The following is a 23,162-nucleotide window of genomic DNA, read 5'->3' on the forward strand; positions in this document are numbered from 1 at the left end:
ATTGTCCTCATCAGTTCATCATCATCATTAGCGACAGTAAATAGATTGGGCTCTGTAAAGAATTGGAATATGTAAGAAATTGTGACTTCGTACGGGCGCTGATGATCGCGTAGCTGAGCGCCCCTCAAACCAAACATCATCATCGTCAGCATCATTAACGCACAGTTTCGCCCGCATTGTGTCGTAGGTTTGAGGTTTTTTCATTTTTCATGCATGCTGTCAAAATGCTCGATATGATGCTTCCTGAAACACCAAACACTTCGACTCCCTTTGTTATGGATCCACAAACTGTACGAGTACCAACAATTTACGCACCTTCACATTCACTAGAGCTCCGATGTGATGCACTCACAACCAAACAGCACATTGTTCTGACCACGTTTGACGCAATGTATTTAGAAAATCGCTCAAGTGCCATTTATGTTCAAATACAAGTGCGCGACCTTCAGGAATGACTTAACATCTGCCCTCATTTTCAAGCATGCATACTTGGCGCTGCTAACACGTTTTTATCCAACCCCTGTATAATGCACCGCAGAGATGTGCCAAATAGTTTATTAAAAATATGTAAATTCAAAAAGTAAATACTTGATTATCTTCCTGTTTCAAATGTAAGTACAAACTGACTTTAAATAAAATTATTTAAATACAAAATGCAAAATACGTATTTTCAAAATATTAATTCAACCTCTAGGTAGCGAATATTTTACATGCTATTTATTTTACTGATTTTAACACAAATACTTTTTCAAATATTTCATGTTTCATTTTCTCCCTAAGTGACCTCATTATTATTTCACCAGAGGAAAACAGTCGTTCAAGAGGTGCAGAACTTTGTTAACAAGTACCATATTTAAGGAATATTTTTCCAGTTGAATATGTATTCAAGGAATCTAAACTATTGTCTGTACCCTTTAAATATTTGATTGTTACCAGATCTATTGTGTATCAGTGGCCACAGAAGAGTGAGAATCCTCAATAAATATATAGTAACATTACTTTTTTTTTTAAGTCAGGATCTTGCAAACTCTTCCGTACTTCTTATTTTTTTCTTCTGCACTCCTCAAACAAACATTACTTAAACGTGTTCTCTCTTAGACTCCAGTACCCATTTCAATTTGAAAAAAGGATAAGATGCGGATTCTAATACGCCGTCATTTGCTTTTGGTTTCTCTAATTTGCAGTATCTCTCACAATGGCTACCAGACTTGCTTTAATAACTTCTATCATTCCACCACTACAGTACATAGGCTTATCCATTTGCAAGCCGATTAGCATTCTTTGCATTCTCGTTAGTTCTAGTAGAACAAATTCACAGTAGATACATTTTTCCCCTTTGAAGCTCCTGATGTTGTCAGCAATAGGTTTTGAACAGATTATGTATACATTAAGAAATTGTATTTCAATTTCTTTAAGAGTTGCTAACCTGTTTCCTAAAGTTTCACTCAGAGTTTTCTTGACTGTGAGTAGATCCTGAAAAGATTTATAGCATGCATTCCATCGTGTTGGACATGAATAAGTAGGTGATTTTACAATTGAATCTAAATACGTTTCGCAAGGTTTAGGAGACAATGATCACAGATTCCAAAGTGTTTGATATATTGACACGGCTGCACCAAAAATGTTTTTCTGTGAATTAATTTGAGATCTGGACGTATACACATCTGTTCAAGCTATTGAATATAGCGTGTGAGGCCTCCCTCCGTCCTTCCTTCAGTTTCTTTCAAGCTTATTAGGATGATTTCGGTATGTTTTACATTAAACACACAATATTGGCGAATGAGATAAATGGTTGTAGCTCCATCTTAAGTTGCATTGACTATCTTTATTTTATATCTCGATGGTGACGATTCTCTTCAGTCGTCGATGGTTCAGTTCTTGCAGGATCATTTTCCGGCCGCAGCGATGTCGGAGATGTGTTGTTTTACCAGCCGGCCGGTGTGGCCGTGCGGTTCTAGACGCTTCAGTCTGGAACCGCGTGACCGCTACGGTCGCAGGTTCGAATCCTGCCTCGGGCATGGATGTGTGTGATGTCCATAGGTTAGTTAGCTTTAAGTAGTTCTACTTTCTAGGGGGCTGATGAGCTGAGAAGTTAAGTCCCATAGTGCTCAGAGCCATTTGAACCATTTTGTTGTTTTACCGGATTCCTGATATTCACGGTACACTGGTGAAGCGACCGTACTGGAAAACCCCCACTTCATCGCTACCTCCGAGATGCTGTGTCCCATCTGTCGTGGTCCGACTATAACACCACGCTGAAACTCATTTAAATCTGGACAACCTGCAATTGTAGCAGCAGTAATCGATCTAACAACTGCCCCAGACACCTGTTGTCTTATATAGGCATTGTCGACCTCAGCGCCGTATTCTGTCTGTTTGCATACCTCTGTATTTGAATACGCATGCCTGTGCCAGGTTCTCTGGCGCTTCAGTGTAAAAGTTTCGCTCAAGTCTAATTGCTGTTTCTAACAATTAGGGTCATATCTACTTGACAGGTACACCTTTGGTGGATATTCGTCATCTGCATTCTCCATGAAACTATTTTTGTCCAAACAAATGGCTCATTAAAAGAATCAAAACTACGGAGTATGAAATGAAAAAATTCAACACAAGCATTTGCATTTTACAAATACACTCATGCTCATAAATTAATGATAATGCTGATACATGGTGAAACAACGCTCTGGTGGGCGGTTTGCGGTTGTAGATTACCCCGGGGTGTGACCAGGCGGTGCATTTGACCTGCGGTCGTCGCACTGCGGCGCTGGTAGCAGTGCACATACGCAGAAGTGTGTTGGTGCATGTCATAGTGCGGTGCACCGAGTAAGTGTGCAGGCGTTTTCAGACGTTCTAATGGTGACTGTGTGTTCAAAATGGCTCAAAGAACACATATTGATGATGTTATGAGAGGTAGAATACTAGGGCGACTGGAGGCTGGTCAAACACAGCAGGTCGTAGCACGGGCCCTCTGTGTGCCACAAAGTGAAATCTCAGGATTATGGCAACGATTCCAGCAGACAGGAAACGTGTCCAGGGGCTACAGTACGGGACGTCCACAGTGTACAATACCACAAGGAGACCGATATCTCACCATCAGTGCCCGCAGACGGCCACGGAGTACTGCAGGTAGCCTTGCTTGGGACCTTACTGCAGCCACTGTCTCCAGACACACAGCCTACAGACGACTAAACAGACATGTTTTATTCGCCCGGAGACCTGCAAGGTGCATTCCATTGACCCCTGGTCACAGGAGAGCCCATAAAACCTGGTTTCAACAACACAGTAAATGCTCATTGGAACAGGTTATGTTTATGGACGAGTCCAGGTATAGTCCGAACAGTGATTCTCGCCGGGTTTTCATCTGGCGTGAACCAGATACTACCCCCTTAATGTCCTTGAAAGGGACCTGTATGGAGGTCGTGGTTTGATGGTGTGGGGTGGGTTTCTGATTGGTGCACATACACCCCTGCATGTCTTTGAAAGAGGAACTGTAACAGGTCAGGTGTATCGGGACGTCATTTTGCACATGTCCGCCTTTTCAGGAGTGCATTGGGTTCCACCATCCTCCTGATGGATGATAACGCACGGCTCCACCGAGCTGCCATCGTGGAGGAGTACCTTGAAACAGAAGATATCTGGAAAATGGAGTTGCCTGCCTGTTCTCCAGACCTAAACCCCATCGAGCACGTATGGGATGCTCTCGGTCGGCGTATCGCTGCATGCCTTCAAAGCCCTACGACACTTCAGGAGCTCCGACAGGCACTGGTGCAAGAATGGGAGGCTATACCCCAGCAGCAGCTCGACCACCTGACCCAGAGAATGCCAACCCGTTGTGCGGCCTGTGTACGTGTGCATGGTGATCATGTCCCATACTGATGTCGGGGTGCATGCGCAGGAAACAGTGGCGTTTTGTAGACATGTCTTTCGGGACGATTTTCTCAACTTCTCACCAATATCGTGGACTTACAGATCTGTGTCGTGTGTGTTCCCTATGTGCTTATGCTATTAGCGCCAGTTTTGTGTAGTGCCACGTTGTGTGGCACCACATTCTGCAATTATCCTTAATTTATGAGCATGGCTGCACAAACATCTATATTTTGGGCATTCAAAAAAATAGAGAATGCTTTTTGAAAAATAGTATATCTAAAGTAAAATAAAAATTGATTTTCGCATTTTTTTATCTGCATTTCACGTACATGTTTTTCACGTAATTCAAATTTCTGGAAGTTAGTTATGGTCACCAAGTATAAATAGGAACCGACTTGAACGGTTTATTTTACTACAGGAGTAATTTACATTTTTGTATATGACTTTGCAGGTTGCGTTCAGTGAATCGTCTTTAATGCCCGTTCCGTCAAGTGAGAGCACTAGAATTCCAAAACACGCGCGCTAGTTGCCGTAGAAGGGACGCGGTGAGGACAGCAGTTTCGGCAGGACTTCAGGCCTGCGGCGGAAACTTTTAGCTGGCCGCGTTGCGCAACGCCAGTGATAGCCGGGGCGGCGGCGGAGACCGCCTGCCAGGGAATCGCTGCCAGGACCGTGGGTCGCCTCTCGCCACCCACCGCTTTGGCCGTCCGTGCGTCTGGGACAATGGGGGTGCCGCTATCAGAAATTCCGCTCACTTTCAGCTTCATAGAATTTACTGCGAAAGCAGATCGCACGGTATCGTATTTTGTAAGCCTATTTAGCAGAGTGGCAGCATCTAAACTTCGGAAACATCAATAATAGAATTAAGGAGGATGAAACAAGAAGTCTTTTGAGCAAATGAACTGTTGTAATGTGTGTATTAAATAACATACGGGAGACACAGATAGAGTCGTTTTCGCTTGAACTGAAGTTTCTGACTTTTGCTTGTCGTTAATAGAACTTTATACGAATATGTCCCATATACATATTAAAATAATCCCCGTCCGTCCACCCTCTAACCTAACCTCTTTAAGAGGGGGGGGGGGGGGGTAGGACGTCAAACGGGCCGACTTGGAGCAGGAGAGGCACAACAGGACATTTTAATTTCCACTGTCTATACTTTTACTAATAAATTCAAAAAAATTTGTCAGCATGACCAGGAACGATTCAGAATTCAGCAGTGGAAGTTCGAAAATATGATGAAGTAATTTTGTTCTGTTTTCGAGCTTCCACTGCAATCAGTGTGAATCCTGAATCCTTCCTGGTGATGCTGACAAAGTTTGATGAATTTATTTGTAAAACTATAGACACTGAAAATTAAAATGTCCTGTGATGCTTCTCCTGCTCCAAGTCGGCCCGTTTGACGTCCTACTCCCCTTAAAAGAGTCAAAACATCTGATGCGCACTATTGCGTTGCCTTTCCGCTGAAGCGGAAGAGTAATAACTTGAGCAAGGTCGCAGGAATTCCAAAGGCGAAGATATTCTACACGTCAAAACGACGGACTTTGGATCGATAGTAGAATTGAGGCAACATTTCGCATTAGCCTTGCGGAAAAAAAAAACTGTTCACGTGGAAATAATGTCCAAGTATTGCCGGCCGGTGTGGCCGAGCGGTTCTAGGAGCTTCAGTCTGGAACCGCGCGACCGCTACGGTCACAGTTTCGAATCCTGCCTCGGGCATGGATGTGTGTGATGTCCTTAGGTTAGTTTGGTTTAAGTAGTTCTAAGTTCTAGGGGACTGATGACCTCAGATGTGCTCAGAGCCAATTGAACCATTTGTCCAAGTATTGCTCCGCCTCTTGACAAAGGGGCGTGTACTTGCGCCTGCAAGCAGTTCCAACGCAGAAGATATCTAATTGTTGTACAGCTACTGGAAAGGAAGGAACAAACAAAAATTTTAGAAATTCTATTCTGCTGCAGGATTTTCTGGTTTTTCTCAGGTTGAGCTGTCAGGTTGCTTCATATTCCTCTTGAAACATCTTCGGTGTTCGACGTGTCGATCTCACTGATGGGACCTCCTGCAGGATTCCCTGGATGGCTGTGTTCGCCACCCAGGGACAACTGTGGTATCATGAAGAAAATTCCTTCAGTGGGATCGAAACGTCGAGCAGCGAAGACGCTTGAAAACGAATATGTGGTGACAAGAGTCTTGGGTCACCTTCTACATCGTGTCGGTCCTCCTCATGTCCGGCGTAGTGCAGCAACTCGATACGGCATGGACTCAACTATCATTGGAAGTCCCTTGCAAAAATGATGATGATCTGATGATGTTTGGTTTGTGGGGCGCTCAACTGCGCTGTTATCAGCGCCCGTACAAATTCCCAACCTTTTGCTCGGCCCAACCTCACCACTTCCAGGAATGATGATGAAATGATGAGGACAACACAAACCCCCCCGTCATCTCATGGCAGGTGAAAATCTCTGACCCCGCCGGGAATCGAACCTGGAACTCCGTGCTCGGAAATCGAAAACGCGACCGCGAGACCACTAGCTGCGGACCTTGCAAAAATATTGAGCCTTTCTGCGTCTAGCGCCGGGCATAACTGCGAAAGTGTTACCGGTGCAGGGTTTAGTGCACTAACTGACTTATCGATTATGTCCCATAAGTGTTCTAAGGGATTCGTGTTGGGCTATCTGGACAGTCAAACCATTCGCTGGAATTGTCCAGAATATTCTTGAAACCAATCACGGACAGTTGTGGTTCGGTGAAATGGCGCAGTGTCATTCACAAAAAATTACATTGTTGTTTGGGAACATGAAGTCCATGAATGGCTGCAAATGGTCTCCAAGTAGCCGAACATAACCACTTCAAGTAAATAGTCGGGCCAATTCAACCAGAGGACGCAGTTTATTCTTTGTAAACACCGCCCACAGCATTGTGAATCCACCACTAGATTGCAGAGTGGCTTGTTGATAGCCTGGTCCATAGCTTCGTGGGGTCTGCGCTGCAGTCTCGAACCCTAACATCAGTTCTTACTAACAGAAATCGGAACTCATCTGACTAGCCCACGGTTTTCCATTCGTCAACGATCCAACCGATATGGTCAGAAGCCCAGGAGAAGCGCTCCAAACGATGTCGGTCGTCCGCTGTCATAGCTCAATAACGCCAAATGTCGTCAAACTGTCCTAACGGATATGTTCGTCGTACTTCTCACATTATTTCTGCGGTTATTTCTGTGCTGTTTGTCTCTTAGCACTGACAACTCTACGCAAAAGTCGTCGGCCACTGCGTTGTCCTTTGTGAAATTTGGTATTCTCAGCACACTATTGACACTGTGGATACCGTAATATTGAATTCCGTAAAGATTTTGGAAACTGAATGTCTCTTGCGTCTAGCTCGAACTACCATTCCACGTTCAGAGTGTGTTAATTCCTGTCGTGCGACCATAACCACGTCGGAAAGGTTTACACATAAATCACCTGAGTAGAAATGACAGCTCCACCAACCCACTGCCCCTTTATACCTGTGTAGGCAATACTATCGCCACCTCTAAAAGTGCATATCGCTTTTGTCATCTCAGTACTTATACCATATGAGGTTGCTCGCAAACAGCGCAGTCGTGCATGGGAAGTTACATTGTTAGAAACACGCTATGTCTTACAAGAACCTTCCAAATGATCACTGTCTTGTGCAAAGATTGGTAGCTGACTGTAAACAAAACAAAAAGTAACGTTATGCTCTGATCCCTTTGGAGTCTAGGTCGACTACAGGTTTTACTGTGGTATACCGGATGGAACCACTAGGGAACGTTCAAAACCATTCAACGATATTCGAACGTGGGTGTTTATACCTTTTCAGCCCTTCTATTCGCCCCCACCTGTGGTGTGATAACGGGGTAGTGAGGGAGAGGGTGCAACTTTGACATGTGTATGAATGGCAATAAGTCCCCAGTTAGGCAACACACACACTCTTTGCCAGCTATCTTTGGGAACCTTAGAAATGTACCTGTACAAAGTTTTCTCCACCGGTGCATCTGCTCTAGCGCCTGCTTACGTTTACGCAGAGTCTAAGGGTTAGAGGTTGCCTGCTCTCAGGCGCTGGAGCAGCAGCAGAGCGCCGGGCTGCTGAAGAGTTGTCAAAGTCTCCACACAGGTGCATTTTTAAGGTTCTCAACAAAGGTTCGTGGGTAGCAATGAGAGTGTTGCCGAACTGGAAGGTCTTAGGCGGACACTTTGCAGCTTTACTTACGTATGCATCAATATCGCACCCCTTCTGTGATCAATCTGTAAAGGGGGTGTAACAGGAGGATTGGAAAAGTACAAACACGCTTTGCTGCTTCGGATCACGTTCAAATTTTGTCGAATGATTTCGAATGGTTCCTAGTGCTTTCACCCTACATGTCAGAGCAAAAACTGCGGTTGTGATATACTCCAAAGGGATGTGGTAAGTTCAATGGGGATGCACCCCCACGATGTCCTTAAATTAGGAGCATGTCGGCAGTGTAAAGGATTTCCAGGAATGTCGCCCTGCTGCCCATCGCACTACTAACTTTTCGATCGCGGAATGCGAGGGAATCAACACCACACGGTAAGGGGTGGTTTCACTGGCGCCCTTCATTCCACCCCTTGCAGCCTCTTCTTGTCTGAGCAGCGGTGTGTCTGAAATGTTTTGCTTGATTACCCATAAGAAAACCTCGTGTTTTCATCGCTGCGCCGGCCAGTGTGGCAGAGCGGTTCTGCTACAGTCGCAGGTTCCAATCTTGCCTCGGGCATGGGGGTGTGTAGTGTCCTTAGGTTAGTTAGGTTTAAGTAGTTCTAAGTTCTAGGGGACCGATCACCTCACATGTTAAGTCCCATAGTGCTCAGAGCCATTTGAACCATCGCTGCGAGTCGAGGTTCTGTCTTCCCTCACAGAGGTGTCAATAGAAAGGGTGAAATGTGGGTAAGAGGTGTGTGTGACGACCTCCCCATCGCATCACACGCACACTACGGCATTGGACAGAACCGTAATGAAATTTAGTTCCTATGTGACATAATACCTTACATGTCACAATGCATTACACATCACTTGAGCGTCTGAGCTCCTGCCTTTTTTTCAGCTATAGGAAACTTGCGCCAAATTTAAAAGTCTCTCGCAGTGGGAGACATTTATGGGGTTTCAAAAAATAATCCTTTGTGTTGCACAGTCACTGAGTCAACAGATGGGGACGTTTTCAAGACAACAACCATCTGCAGGAACTGTTCGACGACGTTTGCAGCAGCATGGACTATCAGCTCTGAGACCATGGCTGCGGTTACCCTTGACGCTGCATCACAGACAGGAGCGCGTGCTATGGTGTACTCAAAGACGAACCTGTGTGCACGAATGGCAAAACGTCATTTTTTCGGATGAGTGCAGGATCTGTTTACAGCATCATGAAGGTCGCATCGGAGTTTGGTGACATCGCGGTGAATGCAAAATGCAAGCGTGTATTCGTCATCGCCATACTGTCGTATCACCCGGCGTGATGGTATGGGGTGCCATTGGTTACACGTCTCCGTCACCTCTTGTTCGCATTGACGGCACTTTGAGCAGTGGACGCTACATTTCAGATGTGTTACGACGCGTCGCTCTACCCTTCACTCGATCCCTGCGAAACCCTACATTTCAGCAGGATAATGCACGACCGCATGTTTCAGGTCTTGTACGGGACTTTCTGGATACAGAAAATGTTTGACTGCTGCGCTGACCAGCACATTCTCCAGATCTCTCACCAATTGAAAACGTCTGGTCAATGGTGGCCGAGCAACTGGCTGGTCACAATACGCCAGTCGCTACTCTTGATGAACTGTGGTATCGTGTTGAAGCTGCATGGGCAGCTGTACCTGTACACGCCATCCAATGCCACTCAATGCCTAGGCGTATAAAGGCCGTTATTACGTCCAGAGGTGGTTGTTCTGGGTAGTGATTTCTCAGGATCTATGCACCCAAATTGCGTGAAAATGTTCTAGAATAATGTATTTGCCCAATGAATACCCGCTTATCATTTGCATTTCTTCTTGGTGTAGCAATTTTAATGGCCGATAGTGGAATTATTACCTCACGCTTTATCGTGTCTTTTTTGCGTTGACCAAGCAATTCGAAATTTGGTTTGGGCACCACGGGTTTGCATTATGCACGGTTCTCATTGAGGTGCTATATCGTTATTTTCCTCTAATCTTTGAATTGGCTTACCGAGCCAGTTGCTGGGGAACTTTCAGTTTTACGTGGATTCTGAATCACGGAGCAAATCGGAATTTTTGTGATCAACGAACATTACCAGAGGGGAAAGCAGTGATAAGCGATAAATACAACTCCTATGATCGACCAGGGATACAACCCGACAGTTTTGGATTTGTAGACTGCCACCGTACCACGGAGCCATTGAAACACGAAAGCGCAAATTCGGGAGCCGGCAGTTTGGCGACGGCAGCGCCAGCGGCTGCCCCCTGCTGCTGGTGGCCGGCCGGCGGCGCTCTATGAATAGCGGGCGGTGGTTGGGGGGCGGGGTGGCCGCGTGCGATATTCCGGGCGTTGCGGCGAGGCGCGGCTGGCTTATTTGGCGCTCCACCACCCCACGCTGCACTCAGGCCGCCAGCGCCTCTCTCCACGCTGCCCACCGTCTACCGCGACTGCGCTACAACCCGAGATCTGGCTCCGAGACGTTGGCTGTTATCAGTTGAAGCGTTTAGCTGGTTCAAATGGCTCTGAGCACTATGGGACTTAACATCTATGGTCATCAGTCCCCTAGAACTTAGAACTACTTAAACCTAACTAACCTAAGGACATCACACAACACCCAGCCATCACCAGGCAGAGAAAATCCCTGACCCCGCCGGGAATCGAACCCGGGAACCCGGGCGTGGGAAGCGAGAACACTTCCGCACGACCACGAGATGAGGGCAAGCGTTTAGCTGATCTGTTTTAATGTGTTATGTGTGTTGGCACGGGAATAAAACGTGTCAGGCATATAATTACAGGCCGAGAGGTTCTAGGCGCTACAGTCTGGTGCCGCCAGACCGCTACGGTCGCAGGTTCGAATCCTGCCTCTGGCATGGATGTGTGTGATGTACTTAGGTTAGTTAGGTTCAAGTAGCTCTAAGTTCTAGGGGACTGATGACCTCAGAAGTTAAGTCCCATAGTGCTCAGAGCCATCTGAAACATTTATTTTATATAATTACATACTGTCTGATCAAAGTTATCCGGACATCCCCTATGTAACGCGGAATTGATCACTACATGCCACGACAGTCGGAAATGCCGGTACAAAAGGAAGTATTCAGAAGCAGTAATAGTAGGATGGTACGGTCAGGACAACTCAGTGAATTCGAACGTGCGCTAGTCATTGGAAGTCAGTTGATAACAAATCCATCAGGGATATTTCAACCCTTCTAAAGCTGCCTAAGATGACTGTTGAAACTTCCTGGCAGATTAAAACTGTGTGCCCGACCGAGACTCGAACTCGGGACCTTTGCCTTTCGCGGGCAAGTGCTCTACCAACTGAGCTACCCGAGCACGACTTACGTCCTGTCCTCACAGCTTCACTTCTGCCAGTACCTCGTCTCCTACCTTCCAGACTTTACTGGCAGAAGTAAAGGAGGACGGGGCGTGGGTAGCTCAGTTGGTAGAGCACTTGCCTGCGAAAGGCAAAGGTCGCGAGTTCGAGTTTCGGTCCGGCACACAGTTTTAATCTGCCAGGAAGTTTCATATTAGCGCACACTCCACTGCAGAGTGAAAATCTCATTCTGGTAAGATGACTGGTTCTGGTATAAATGGAAACTCGAAAGAACCACCACAGTCAAATCAAGACGAGGCACACTACTGGCAGATATGGATGTCTGTAAAAAATCAAAGTCTAGCTAGCAGCCTAACTAGCCCAATGACCGTGTATTGGGAAGTAAATAGAAGGGTACAATGATGGAGCAACTCCTCATAAGCCGCACATCTCCTTAGTTAATGCCAAGCAACGCTTGAGGTGGTTCAAAGAGCGACGCCAGAGGACAGTGGATGAGTGGAAATGAATTATTTGGAGTGATGATTGGCACTGTACCGCTTGGGAACCCGATGGAAGGGACTGGATTTAGCGATGCCAGCATAACGTTACGTGAAATCTCGTGTAGTACCAATAGTAAATTACGGAGGAGGTGGAGTTGCGGTATGGGAGTGTTTTACGGGCCGAACGGTTCTAGGCGCTTCATTCCGAAACCGCGCTGCTGCAACGGTCGCAGGTCCGAATCCGCCTCGGGCATGGACGTGTGTGATGTCCTTAGATTAGTTAACTTTATGTAGTTCTAAGTCTAGGGGACTGATGACCTGAGATGTTAAGTCCCATAGTGCTCAGAGCTATTTGATCAATTTTGAGTGTTGTACGTGGTTAGCGTGTGTCTCTCTTCCCCAATCAGTTCAGAGGCGATGACTGTATCAGCATGAAATTACATCCTGTCATAAAGCAGCATCTGTCAGGCAATTGTTTGTAGACAATAACATGCCTGAAATGGAATGGCCTGCCCAGAGGATCTCTTTATCGCTCGTGCGGGCCGCTTTATCCTTGCCCTGCACTGAGTTACCCCGCTGGAGCCATGCGCCATTGAATTAGTAGATTGTTCTGTCTGGCGCCACGTCTAGTATCGTCGATCCCTTCTGCGGCCCTATTGCCAATATCTATGAGGAAGAGGTGGTATCTGTCGGCTGTGACCTTAGAAGGTCTTTGCTTGCCGACAGAAAGGGCACGAAGTTTGGGGATTGTCGGCAGCGTCGCGACGAGAGGTGGTCACGAGGTCCGAGCGGCCGAAGCCACGAGGTGCGCAAGGAGGGCCTGCGCAGAGAGAAGATACCGGAGTGCTTCACAGGGGTCACCGTCGAATACAAGCAGCAGGCCGACATCCCGTCGGTTGGTTGGCAACATTCGCATCGGACGACCGCTCGTGGCCTGGCTGCCCTCTTCTACCTGGCTTTCATCGGCACCACTCAGTAACCGCTGCGACGCACCGTGGATCAAAAGTGGTTCAAATGGCTCTGAGCACTATGGGAGTTAACATCTGAGGTCATCAGTCCCCTATAACTTAGAACTACTTAAACCTAAATAACCTAAGGACATCACGCACGTCCATGGCCGAGGCAGGATTCGAACCTGCGACCGTAGCAGTCGCGCGGTTCCAGACTGAAGCGCCTAGAACCGCTCGGCCACCGCGGCCGGCACCGTGGATCCATGGAGCTGCTTGCTGATAAAGGGGAGTAACATTCCGTAATCCTCGTGGTGATTTGTTTCATTGTCTACCTGCCTTCCTTATTGTACCCGACCCTCAGAGTTTTACTAGGTCGGCTCTTTGGTCGTAAATATAGGCCGTAGTATTGTACTAAGACACAGGTAGTCATTTGAAAATTTGTCCCGCTATTTTATTGCCTTTCCTTTCTGTTTTGTACCCGGTCGTTAATGTCCTAATGGATCAGCTCCTGGTCGTAAATAAAGCCGGAAGAAATGTACTAAGGCACAGGTAGCCGTTAAAGAAAAGAGGAACCTTGTGGTTAGATTTAGATGTTAACCGGTTAAATTCTTTGATTTTAATTGCACTTCTCAGTCATTAGTTATAATCTGAGCGACTTGTTGTACTAAGCTGTTCGTTGCTGTGTTTGAAAGACCGCGTCATTATTGGTGTATTTGAGCTGGATCTTGTTGTTCCGCAGGGTGAGTTCTCTTGTAATAAGTGTTCACAAGTAGTGTTTTAAGACGTTTGTTCTGAGCGGTCTTAATAACTGACAGTCAGTCTAACTTTGAAAGTATTAAGTATTTAGTCAAAATAAAATTATCAGAAGGGACGGGCTGGGATTCAGTCGAACCTTAGTTACCGATTGAAATTACGAGCTTTTCATATTGTTTCCTAATCTGTTTAAAAGTTAAACACAGGTGCGCATCTTAAGCCCGAAATTTTCGACATACAGCTTTCAAATTAAAAGTTACGCCATCTGTTTGGAATCACCCGTATCATCAATGGTGCATATGTAGTTTTCATGTGTTGCGGAAGGGCATTTAATAAGACAGATTGTCCAGCGCGAAAGTAAACGCCGCTGTTTCAACAGATAACGGGCGGGCTGCAGGTCCGGCCGTCTTGCAATCATTGTCATATTGTTTGCTGTTTTGCAATACAGCACTTCAGATTTCTTTTGTAAAAGCTTATTCAACTTCAGGTTTAAGGTCAAATTTGTTCATTTGTTAAAGAAAATTTTATGGTTATAAATTGTTAAATGAACAGGTTGTGTGAAAAGAAAGTTATATTGGTGGGTCCTCCCTTCCACGTTTTCCTAAATTCCATTGAGCACCACGTATCACTCCTGTCATACTGATATAAATTTTAAAGAATGTGGCACGTCTTCTTTACCTTTCGCTCACCATACTATCAGCAACATTCTCTGAATAGTAAATTTTGACTAGGAGCGATGGGAATGCCTGTGATCTTTTAACACTGTTCACCTGAGGATGCGGCTTAAAGCCGCAAAGACAGACGTGTTTTAATAAACAATAACTTTACCAGCTATGGGCGGAGTTCTTCGTAACATTATGCCTTTCAACAGCTCCGGCTGCCCGGAATATAAAACAGTTTGTCGTAACTCTAGCTGTAGGTTCAGTGTGACTGTCACACAGGCAGTTTGCTTGGAGGCCCTCAGCTGACCTTCTAACCAACACCTGGCCATCACTGACACCGAGGCAGAATCAGCTTTCATCAGAAAACCCAACAAATCTCCACGATGCCCTCCAATGAGTTCTCGCTTGACACCACTGAAGTCGCAGATGGCGGTGGTTTGTTGCCAACGGAAGGAGTGCTACAGGATGTCCGGCTCGGAGCTCTCCCCGAACTAACCGACTTGTTACAGTTCATATCGTCATTGTGGTGCCAACTGCTGCTCAATCTGCTGCTGCAGATGTAGTGTGATGCTGCAGGGCCATATGCCGAACACGATACTCTTCCCTCTCAGTAGTGCCATGTGGCTGTCCGGAGCTCGGTCTTCATGCGACCGTACACTCTGGTGATCACAGCTGCGAGCAGTGTACCTGCTGCAATATCATAGAAGAAACATCCAGCTCCTCTACATGACCTCGTTCAGTGAGGCGTTGATAATGGCGAATGGCGTCTTTGTCTCCTTAAAGGCATTCTTGAATAACGTCAACTAACCATGTCCAATCTCAAAGGAAACTAACGCTCACGACCTTTACAGCGTGTATTTAAAGCAAACCTGATCTACATCCTAGTAATAGCGCTAACCAACGCCAGTCTTACGCGATGGCCCGTAATTTAAATGGACATCACCTTTCAGATGTAGAAACTCACCTAGTAACTTTTTTGTACGCCGCACGATTCCTTTTTGATGTTGCTATTACTTTTTCTGTTAGTATGTATTGTATTGTATTGTATTATATGTTAACCGGGGAGCTAGAAACGACTGAGAGGCTCCTTCCCCGCCGCAACCGCAGTGGTCCACAACCCCCAAGACGGCCACCGCAGTCCACTTCACCTCTCCGCCGACCCACGCCGAACCAAGGGTTATTGTGCGGTTCGGCCTCCAGTGGACTCCCCAGGGAACGTCTCACCAAAATAAATAAATAAATAAATAAATAAATAAATAAAATACAAAAAAGATAAATATAGTTCAAATGGCTCTGAGCACTATGCGACTTAACTTCAGAGGTCATCAGTCGCCTATAACTTAGAACTAATTAAGCCTAACTAACCTAAGGACATCACACACATCCATGCCCGAGGCAGGATTCGAACCTGAGACCGTAGTGGTCGCTCGGTTCCAGACTGTAGCTCCTAGAACCGGACGCCCACTCCGGCCAGCGAACGTCTCACACCAGACGAGTGTAACCCCTATGTTTGCGTGGTAGATTAATGGTGGTGTACGCGTACGTGGAGAACTTGTTTGCGCAGCAATCGCCGACATAGGCGACTCAGACGGAATAAGGAGAACCAGCCCGCATTCGGCGAGGCAGATGGAAAACCGCCTAAAAACCATCCACAGACTGGCCGGTTCACCGGACCTTGACACAAATCCGCCGGGCGAATTCGTGCCGGGGACCAGGCGCTCCTTCCCGCCCGGAAAGCCGTGCGTTAGACCGCACGGCCAACCGTAGTGTATATTAAACTTGAGTCAGAGGTTTGGCTAGAGGCGAACGCCTGAAAAGTGTTCCAAGGTACAACAATCTGCCCTATACTATCTTGGCAAAAACAACCGGACAGCTGCTGTTTGATGCGAAATCGAACACTATATGTTAAGAGAAGCGGATTCGCGAGTAGAAAAGAAGGCGGGAGTACTGCGTTGTCAGCAGAGAAACACTGACAGCAGAACGGGCAAGTCAACGGAGCTCAGTGACTTCGAACATGGACCAGTCATTGATGTCATTTGAGTAAAAAATCCACCACTGATATTTCAACCCGTCTGGCCAAGTCAACTGTTGGTGATGTGACTTAAGTGGAAAAAACCACGGATAATATAAAGACCAGGCAAACATCGTGTACTGACGGACAGGGTCCGTCAAACATTTCAGACGGTGGTTGTAAACAATTGTATGAAATCAGCAGAAGGAATCACTCGTGAATTCTAAAGTGCTAGCCCACAGTCCAGCTAGAACAATGATTGTGTGCATGGAATTACAAAGCATTGTCTCAGGCTTCTCGAAAGCCACATAGAAACGAATGATTTCGAGTGATGAATCACGCTGTAGCATGTGGCAATTCGATGGAAGGATGTGTGTTTGGAGAACGCATGGAGAACATTTTCTGCCATCACGTGTATTAACAAAAGTAAAGTATGGAAGATGTGGTGCTACGATATGGGGGGAGTTCATCATGGTTAGAATGTTGTCCCCTCAGTGCGCTTAATAAAATTTTAAATGCGGGAACATACGAACAAACTTTTCAGCATCGTGCAATGAGTGCAGTAGAGGAACAGTTCGGATATGAAGATTATATCAGCATAGCTGTGCAACCTATCATAAAGCAGCTGTGAAGTAAAGGTTTTTGAACAATAACATTCCCAAACTGGACTGGCCTGCACAGAGTTCCAATCAAAACCCAAGGCAATAACTCTGTGATGGCTTAGAACGTCGACTGCGCTCTAAACTCCAGCGTCCAACATCAGTACCTTCTCTGTTTCCTCTCTTGTGGAAGAATGGGCAACCTATACTTCTGTGACATTCAGGCATGTCTATGAAAGTGTCCCCAGCAGAGCTCAAGCGGTTGTATAGACAAAGAATGGACACACCCCGTATTAATGTCCACTGATAAGTGCCCAGATACTTTTGATCAGATATGTGTATAAAGAAATACCACTTTTCTTTGTAAGCATTCTTTTTCTTATCATTTTATCTGTCTTCCGAATCTGTATTAATAATATTTGAGTAAGCTACATGTCATTTTATCAGTAGTAGTGAGAAGCAGTTGTCACTTGATGATGGCCGAAGAAGCATATGTAATCTAGCCGAATGAAGTGTTATGGATGTTACGGTTTACAATACAGGTGTCTCTCGTAAAAGTCGCTATGCGCATTTTCTCCCTAGTTAGGCAAATGTTGTCAATTTGGTTTTTGAATGTGTAGATGGAACCAGCCCGAACAAATACTGCTCATCACATATTTCATGAGATGCCCAGTCTCAACGGAAAACGTCGGTTTTTTTCCATTACAAGCAAAATGATTTTTCAAACGGAATTTTACTTGTCCATTCGATAGCGTGGTCCCGGATTAGTCTAGTACGATATTCGTTTTATTGATGTTTATTAACAAGGAGAGTTTTAGGTCTGCAACTTTAATTCCATCGTTTTTTCTTGAAGTTAGAGGCTTCATTGTAAAAAACTTACAAACGTTTACGGTTAAAAATATTGGCCATTGCTGACCACTGCTTTACCCCATATTTCGAGCAGCATACGAATCCAACGGTGGAAGAACTGGGCTTCTTTTGAGGAGATCCATGAATCGATCAAATTTTTCACCTGTTCATATGACAGAAAATACTGGTCAGCTAGGTGTGTGCCATTGATCAAAATGGTAATACTCACAGGTCATTTCAACATTTCCAACTATGTTTTGATGGAATAGAGTACTGTCCTGCTGCAAAATCATCTTTTCTTGTCTATCACTGTATTCTGGCCATTTGTCTTTCAGCGCTCGGTTCGAACGCATCAATTTCTTTCAATAAAGATCTCCTGTTATTGTTCCCGTCGGTTTCAGTAGCTTCGAACACCTCTCTTCCACCACTATGTCGTTCTCAGACGTCAAAACCACCGTTCTTGAATCGTTGAAACCATTTCCTACACATTCTTTCGCTAATTGATGCTTCACCATAGGACTTACCCAACATTTTGTGAGACTCAACCACAGATTTCTACATGTTAAAGCAGTAAATTAAAACTTCCAAAATGACAAAAACTGGGCTCGTAAGTTGATTTATTCAACTGAGAATAACTTTATGATGCAATCACTAATAGACTAATATTTTGATGGCGGTATATTTTTACAAATCCCTGAGCTTGTTCTATGACACTTCACCTGCACCAACACTCGCCGTTACTGCAAAATAGCAGAAGCAAAGTCGTAGACCAAGTGACATACAAAAAATCAGCATTACTGCAACAAGACTGAGTAGCGCTACCCAATGCTGTCTGCTACTGCCAAGCAACAGCGCTACTCAGTCTCTGTTAGAGTAATGTATTTTACTATTTCTGTTAACATATATATCGATAAAATGAGTATCATATTAGACTAATCCAGGACTGCTCTATCTAATGAACAAGAAAAATTCTGCTTCCAAAATCATTTTGTTTGCAATGGGGAAACAAACAGGCGCTTTCCGTTGACACTGTGCCTCGCATGAAATACGTGATGGTGAGTATTACAATATGCGTAGATCTGTAGTTAAGCTGGTTGGGCCGCATAAAAAGTTGTACAGCGGATGAAGAATGACTACACTGGTCAGAAAGCATGTATAACGCGTTTCGGAATTAGTTACATATTTGGAAATCAAAGTGCAAAAGTATTAAGGACAAGAGCGTTACGAGTTGTGAACGCAACATGAGATGGCAAAGAGTCCGTCCTTGTGCTGCTTTTGCTCTTGGATTTCTGAAGATGGAAATAATTCCGAAACGTGTCATGCGTATGTCGTGATCAATAGAGTCATTCTTCAGCTGCTGGATGACTTTTTATACTACCTAGACAGCTTAACCACAGATGTACGCATGTATATTAGAATGGCCGATAACCTCCTACGTGGTTTCTGTCACACCTTTATATGCGTATTACTGCTTAGGTATGACTCGAGCTACACATAGAAAATGCACCTGACGAGTTTTAGGAGAGACAGGATGATTGAGCTGTCCTTACCGCTGGGCTCTATGCAACCCACAATACCTTCAGATATGATGCGCAAGATTTTTTATATTCTGTTGGTTGCTATGTGTAAACTGTCACTTCTACAGAAAAGGAATTAACAGGGCCTTTTCGTAGGAACCTTCATGTAGTTAAATTTTGTACTGGGACTCGTTTCCTCTACAGGCTTTAGTTTTCGAATTATTCCATTAATTCGTATGAAAATGGCCTTCAAACGTGTTTTTCTTGAATAACTCGTGGTCTCTACAATCAGTTCGAATATTCTTTAGTACATCATTTACATCTGCTCTTTTCACAAAAAAACTACGAGGAGCGTTCAATTAGCAATGCAACACTTTTATTTCTTGTTGAAAAAATGCGGAATTTGGTGTGGAGCACCGTGGAAAATTGCCACTTCAGCCGCTACATTCCGATAGGTACGGCGCTATACGTAGCCTTAAAAATGGTGTTTGAAACGGAGGTGCGTTCCAAGCAGAGAGCTGTCATTGAGTTTCTTTTGGCGGAAAAATAGGGCACCGCAGATATTCATAGGTGCTTGCAGAATGTCTGCGGAGGCCTGGCAGTAAACAAAAGCACCGTGAGTCGTCGAGCAAGACGCCTGTCATCATCGCAACAAGTTCGCACAAAGCTGTCCCCCCTGCTTTGTTGGAAAGAGCGGACACACTCATTCAATGTGATAAACGTATCACAACCAAATACGTTGCTGCTCAACTGGACAACGCAAGGCCTCACATAAGTCTGCGCTCCCAAGCGAAACTCACAATCTTCATTGGACTGCTCTTCCTCATCCACCCTACAACCCGGATCTCGCACCTCCCACTACCATCTGTTTGCTCCAGTAAAGGATGGACCCTACGGGGAGCAGATGTGAATGATGGGGGAGATCGTAAATGCAGCAAAACGTTGGCTCCTAAGTCGAGAAGTATAGAGATGTACATGATAACATAGAGGCCCTCCCAGTAAGGTGCCTTAAGGTCGTCTTACTGAACGGAGATTATCTTGAAAAATAGGGTTTTGTAGCCATAAGAGTGGGGAGTGATGTGGTGAATTGTAATCTTGAATAGAACCAGCCTGTTTTCAGAAAGAAATACTCCTCACACATTTCGCAAGAGGACGTAACGTATTAAATGATTTGCGCCTGATGATGGAGCCAGAAGACTCGCACTGCATCACGTGGTTTAATGAAACACGAAAAAATATTTTTCTGACTAGAGGCTTTATTACTGATACTCCGTGCGTCCTTAATTATGGGAGAATACCTCTCACACAAGAATGAAAGCCTTGTCTACGGGCCGGCAGGGGTGGCAGAGCGGTTCTAGGCGCTACAGTCTGGAACAGCGCGACCGCTACGGTCGCAGGTTAGAATCCTGCCTCGGGCATGGATGTGTGTGATGTCCTTAGGTTAGTTAGGTTTAAGTAGCTCTAAGTTCTAGGGGACTGATGACATCAACAGTTACGTCCCATAGTACTCAGAGCCATATTTTGATCCTCGTCTACGCGGAAGTATACTTACTTATGAGTACACAAATAGAGTCGATGACATCCACATGTGTAGCGTGTACCTGACTGATGTTAGTAATAATGTAAGCCTGGGGAAGAAATAAGAACGGCGTCGAAGACTTGGCTCGGAGAGGTGGTGACCGGTTCCGGAAGAGAGCGTGCAATTCAGCCGAGGCGTCACGAGGTACGCCTACGCGGGTCGGCGAGGACAGGAGGAGCGCGTGCAGCTGGCGCCAGCAGGCAGTGGTCGCTGGCGGAGGACGCCCACGCTGGGTGGGGCGGGGCAGGGCGGGGTGTGGCGCGGTGCGCTGCCAGAAGTGCACGCAGTCACACTCCCTGCTCCCCCTCCTCTGCCCCCTCCCCTGCCCGCTGCTGTACATACCACCCGCTGCACACAGCAATAAGATTTGTTGTCGCCAGCCGCCGCGGCGTCCGCTAAACCGAGAAACAGCGTACAAGTGCGCCGCGACAGCGTTAGTAGTAGGAAGGCGTCCGTTTCGTTATTTCTGACCTGCCGAGACCTTCACAGCGGCAACCGAGACATTTTCATTACCACGGTGGCACAACCTCGCTAACACTCAGACAGAACTGTGCAAAAATATCGAACAGTGTGCTCAAATCAAAAACTTTCGATAGATAATACCCATTTCCTAGAAGCTTTTCCCTGAATCATTTAAAATGTACTTGTTCAACAAATAGACACTGAATTTTGTTCCAAATTACTTCTTATTGCGCTCTACCTAAGGTTAACTTATTATTAAACGTATGGTTCAAATGGCTCTGAGCACTATGGGACTTAACATCGGAGGTCATCACTCCCCTACAACATAGAACTACTTAAACCTAACTAACCTAAGGACATCACACACATCCATGCCCGAGGCATCATTCGAACCTGCGACCGTAGCGGTCACGCGGTTCCAGACTGAAGCGCCTAGAACCGCACGACCACACCGCCTGGCAAATGTTTATGTAAAGAGTTGTAAGAGCCTCCGAGATCGATGACTTTTCTACTGTCGATGCAAAATGTTGCGAGACTGAATTAATAGCCGGCCGCTGTGGGCAAGCGGTTCTAGGCGCTTCAGTCCGGAACCGCACTGCTGCTACGATCGCAGGTTCGAATCCTGCCTCGAGCATGGATGTGTGTGATGTCCTTATATTAGTTATGCTTAAGTAGTTCTAAGTCTAGGGGACTGATGACCTCAGATGTTAAGTTCCATAGTGCCTAGAGCCATCTTAACCTTTTTTTTATTAATAAAAAGTGGAGAAAAGTGAAGAATATAGTTCTAAATGGTTCTCCCCCCCCCCCCCCCCCCCCCCGTTCTCACCCAGTTTGAGCACAACAGCCAGAACGTTCGTTAAACCATGTGAAACCGTTAGAAAAGTCCTCCTTTGCTATGTTGTTCCACTATCGAGTCACAGTGGCTAGAACGACGGTGATACACTGAGGTGACAGAAGCCATGGGATATCTACAGAAATACCAAGCAATGCTGCATCCACAGCCGTCCATAATTGCGAAAGTGTTGCCGTTGCAGGATTTTGTGCACGAACTGGCCTCTCGATTATGACTCCTAAATGTTCGATGGGTTGCCAAATCGTTCGCTCGAACTGCCCAGAATATTCTTCAAACCAATCGCAAGCAACTGTGGCCCGGCGAGACGACGCATTGTCATATATAAAAATTTTATTGTTGTTTGGAAACATGAAGTCCATGAATGGCTGCAAATAGACTCCAAGTAGCTGAATATAACTATTTCCAGTCAATGATCGGTTTAGTTGGACCAGAGGGTCCTGTCCCTTCCTTGTAAACATAGCCCACACCATTACGGAGTCACCACCAGCTTGCACAGTGCCTTCATGACGACTTGGGTCCTTCGTGCGAATTTCCATACTTTATCGTTTCGTGGTAGATTCGTATAGATAACACCAAGTCTCTTCACTCACGATTTTTTTTTTCAGAAAAGAAATGTCCGCATTTTGCATTTCAGTCAAATAGTAGCAGGCGGGAATCAAGGTGTGCAGGGCAAAAAAAAAAAAAAAGGTTCAAATGGCTCTGAGCACTATGGAACTTAACTTCTAAGGTAATCAGTCCCCTAGAACTTAGGACTACTTAAACCTAACTAACCTAAGGACATCACACACATTCATGCCCGAGGCAGGATTCAAACCTGCGACCGAAGCGGTCGCGCGGTTCCAGACTGTAGCGCCTAGCACCGCTCGGTCACCCCGGCCGGCTGTGCAGGACAAATTTTACACACACTTCTCTCTTCTTCAAAACAATCAGGAGTACGTTTTGAGCACTCGATTTAGAGATGTTGCTTCATTGCGATATGTGACGCAACAACCTAGAGGCACTATGGCCTCACTGTCAGTATTTAACCCTGCCTGCTCACAATTGACTTTCCGAATGCACATCTGTTT

At 45.7% G+C, this 23,162-nt stretch overlaps 1 protein-coding gene and 1 non-coding gene across 2 annotated transcripts in view; both read right to left on the reverse strand.

Annotated features, from left to right (window-relative positions):
- Positions 1–23,162, reverse strand: part of LOC126278964 (muscle-specific protein 300 kDa) — a 1,270,985-nt gene that overhangs the window by 1,178,595 nt on the left and 69,228 nt on the right. The window lies entirely within an intron of this gene.
- Positions 11,307–11,381, reverse strand: Trnas-cga (transfer RNA serine (anticodon CGA)). The gene has a single exon. It is a non-coding gene; the product is annotated as a tRNA-Ser (tRNA).

The sequence above is a fragment of the Schistocerca gregaria genome, chromosome 6, assembly GCF_023897955.1.
Source record: "Schistocerca gregaria isolate iqSchGreg1 chromosome 6, iqSchGreg1.2, whole genome shotgun sequence".
NCBI classification, from domain to species: domain Eukaryota; kingdom Metazoa; phylum Arthropoda; class Insecta; order Orthoptera; family Acrididae; genus Schistocerca; species Schistocerca gregaria.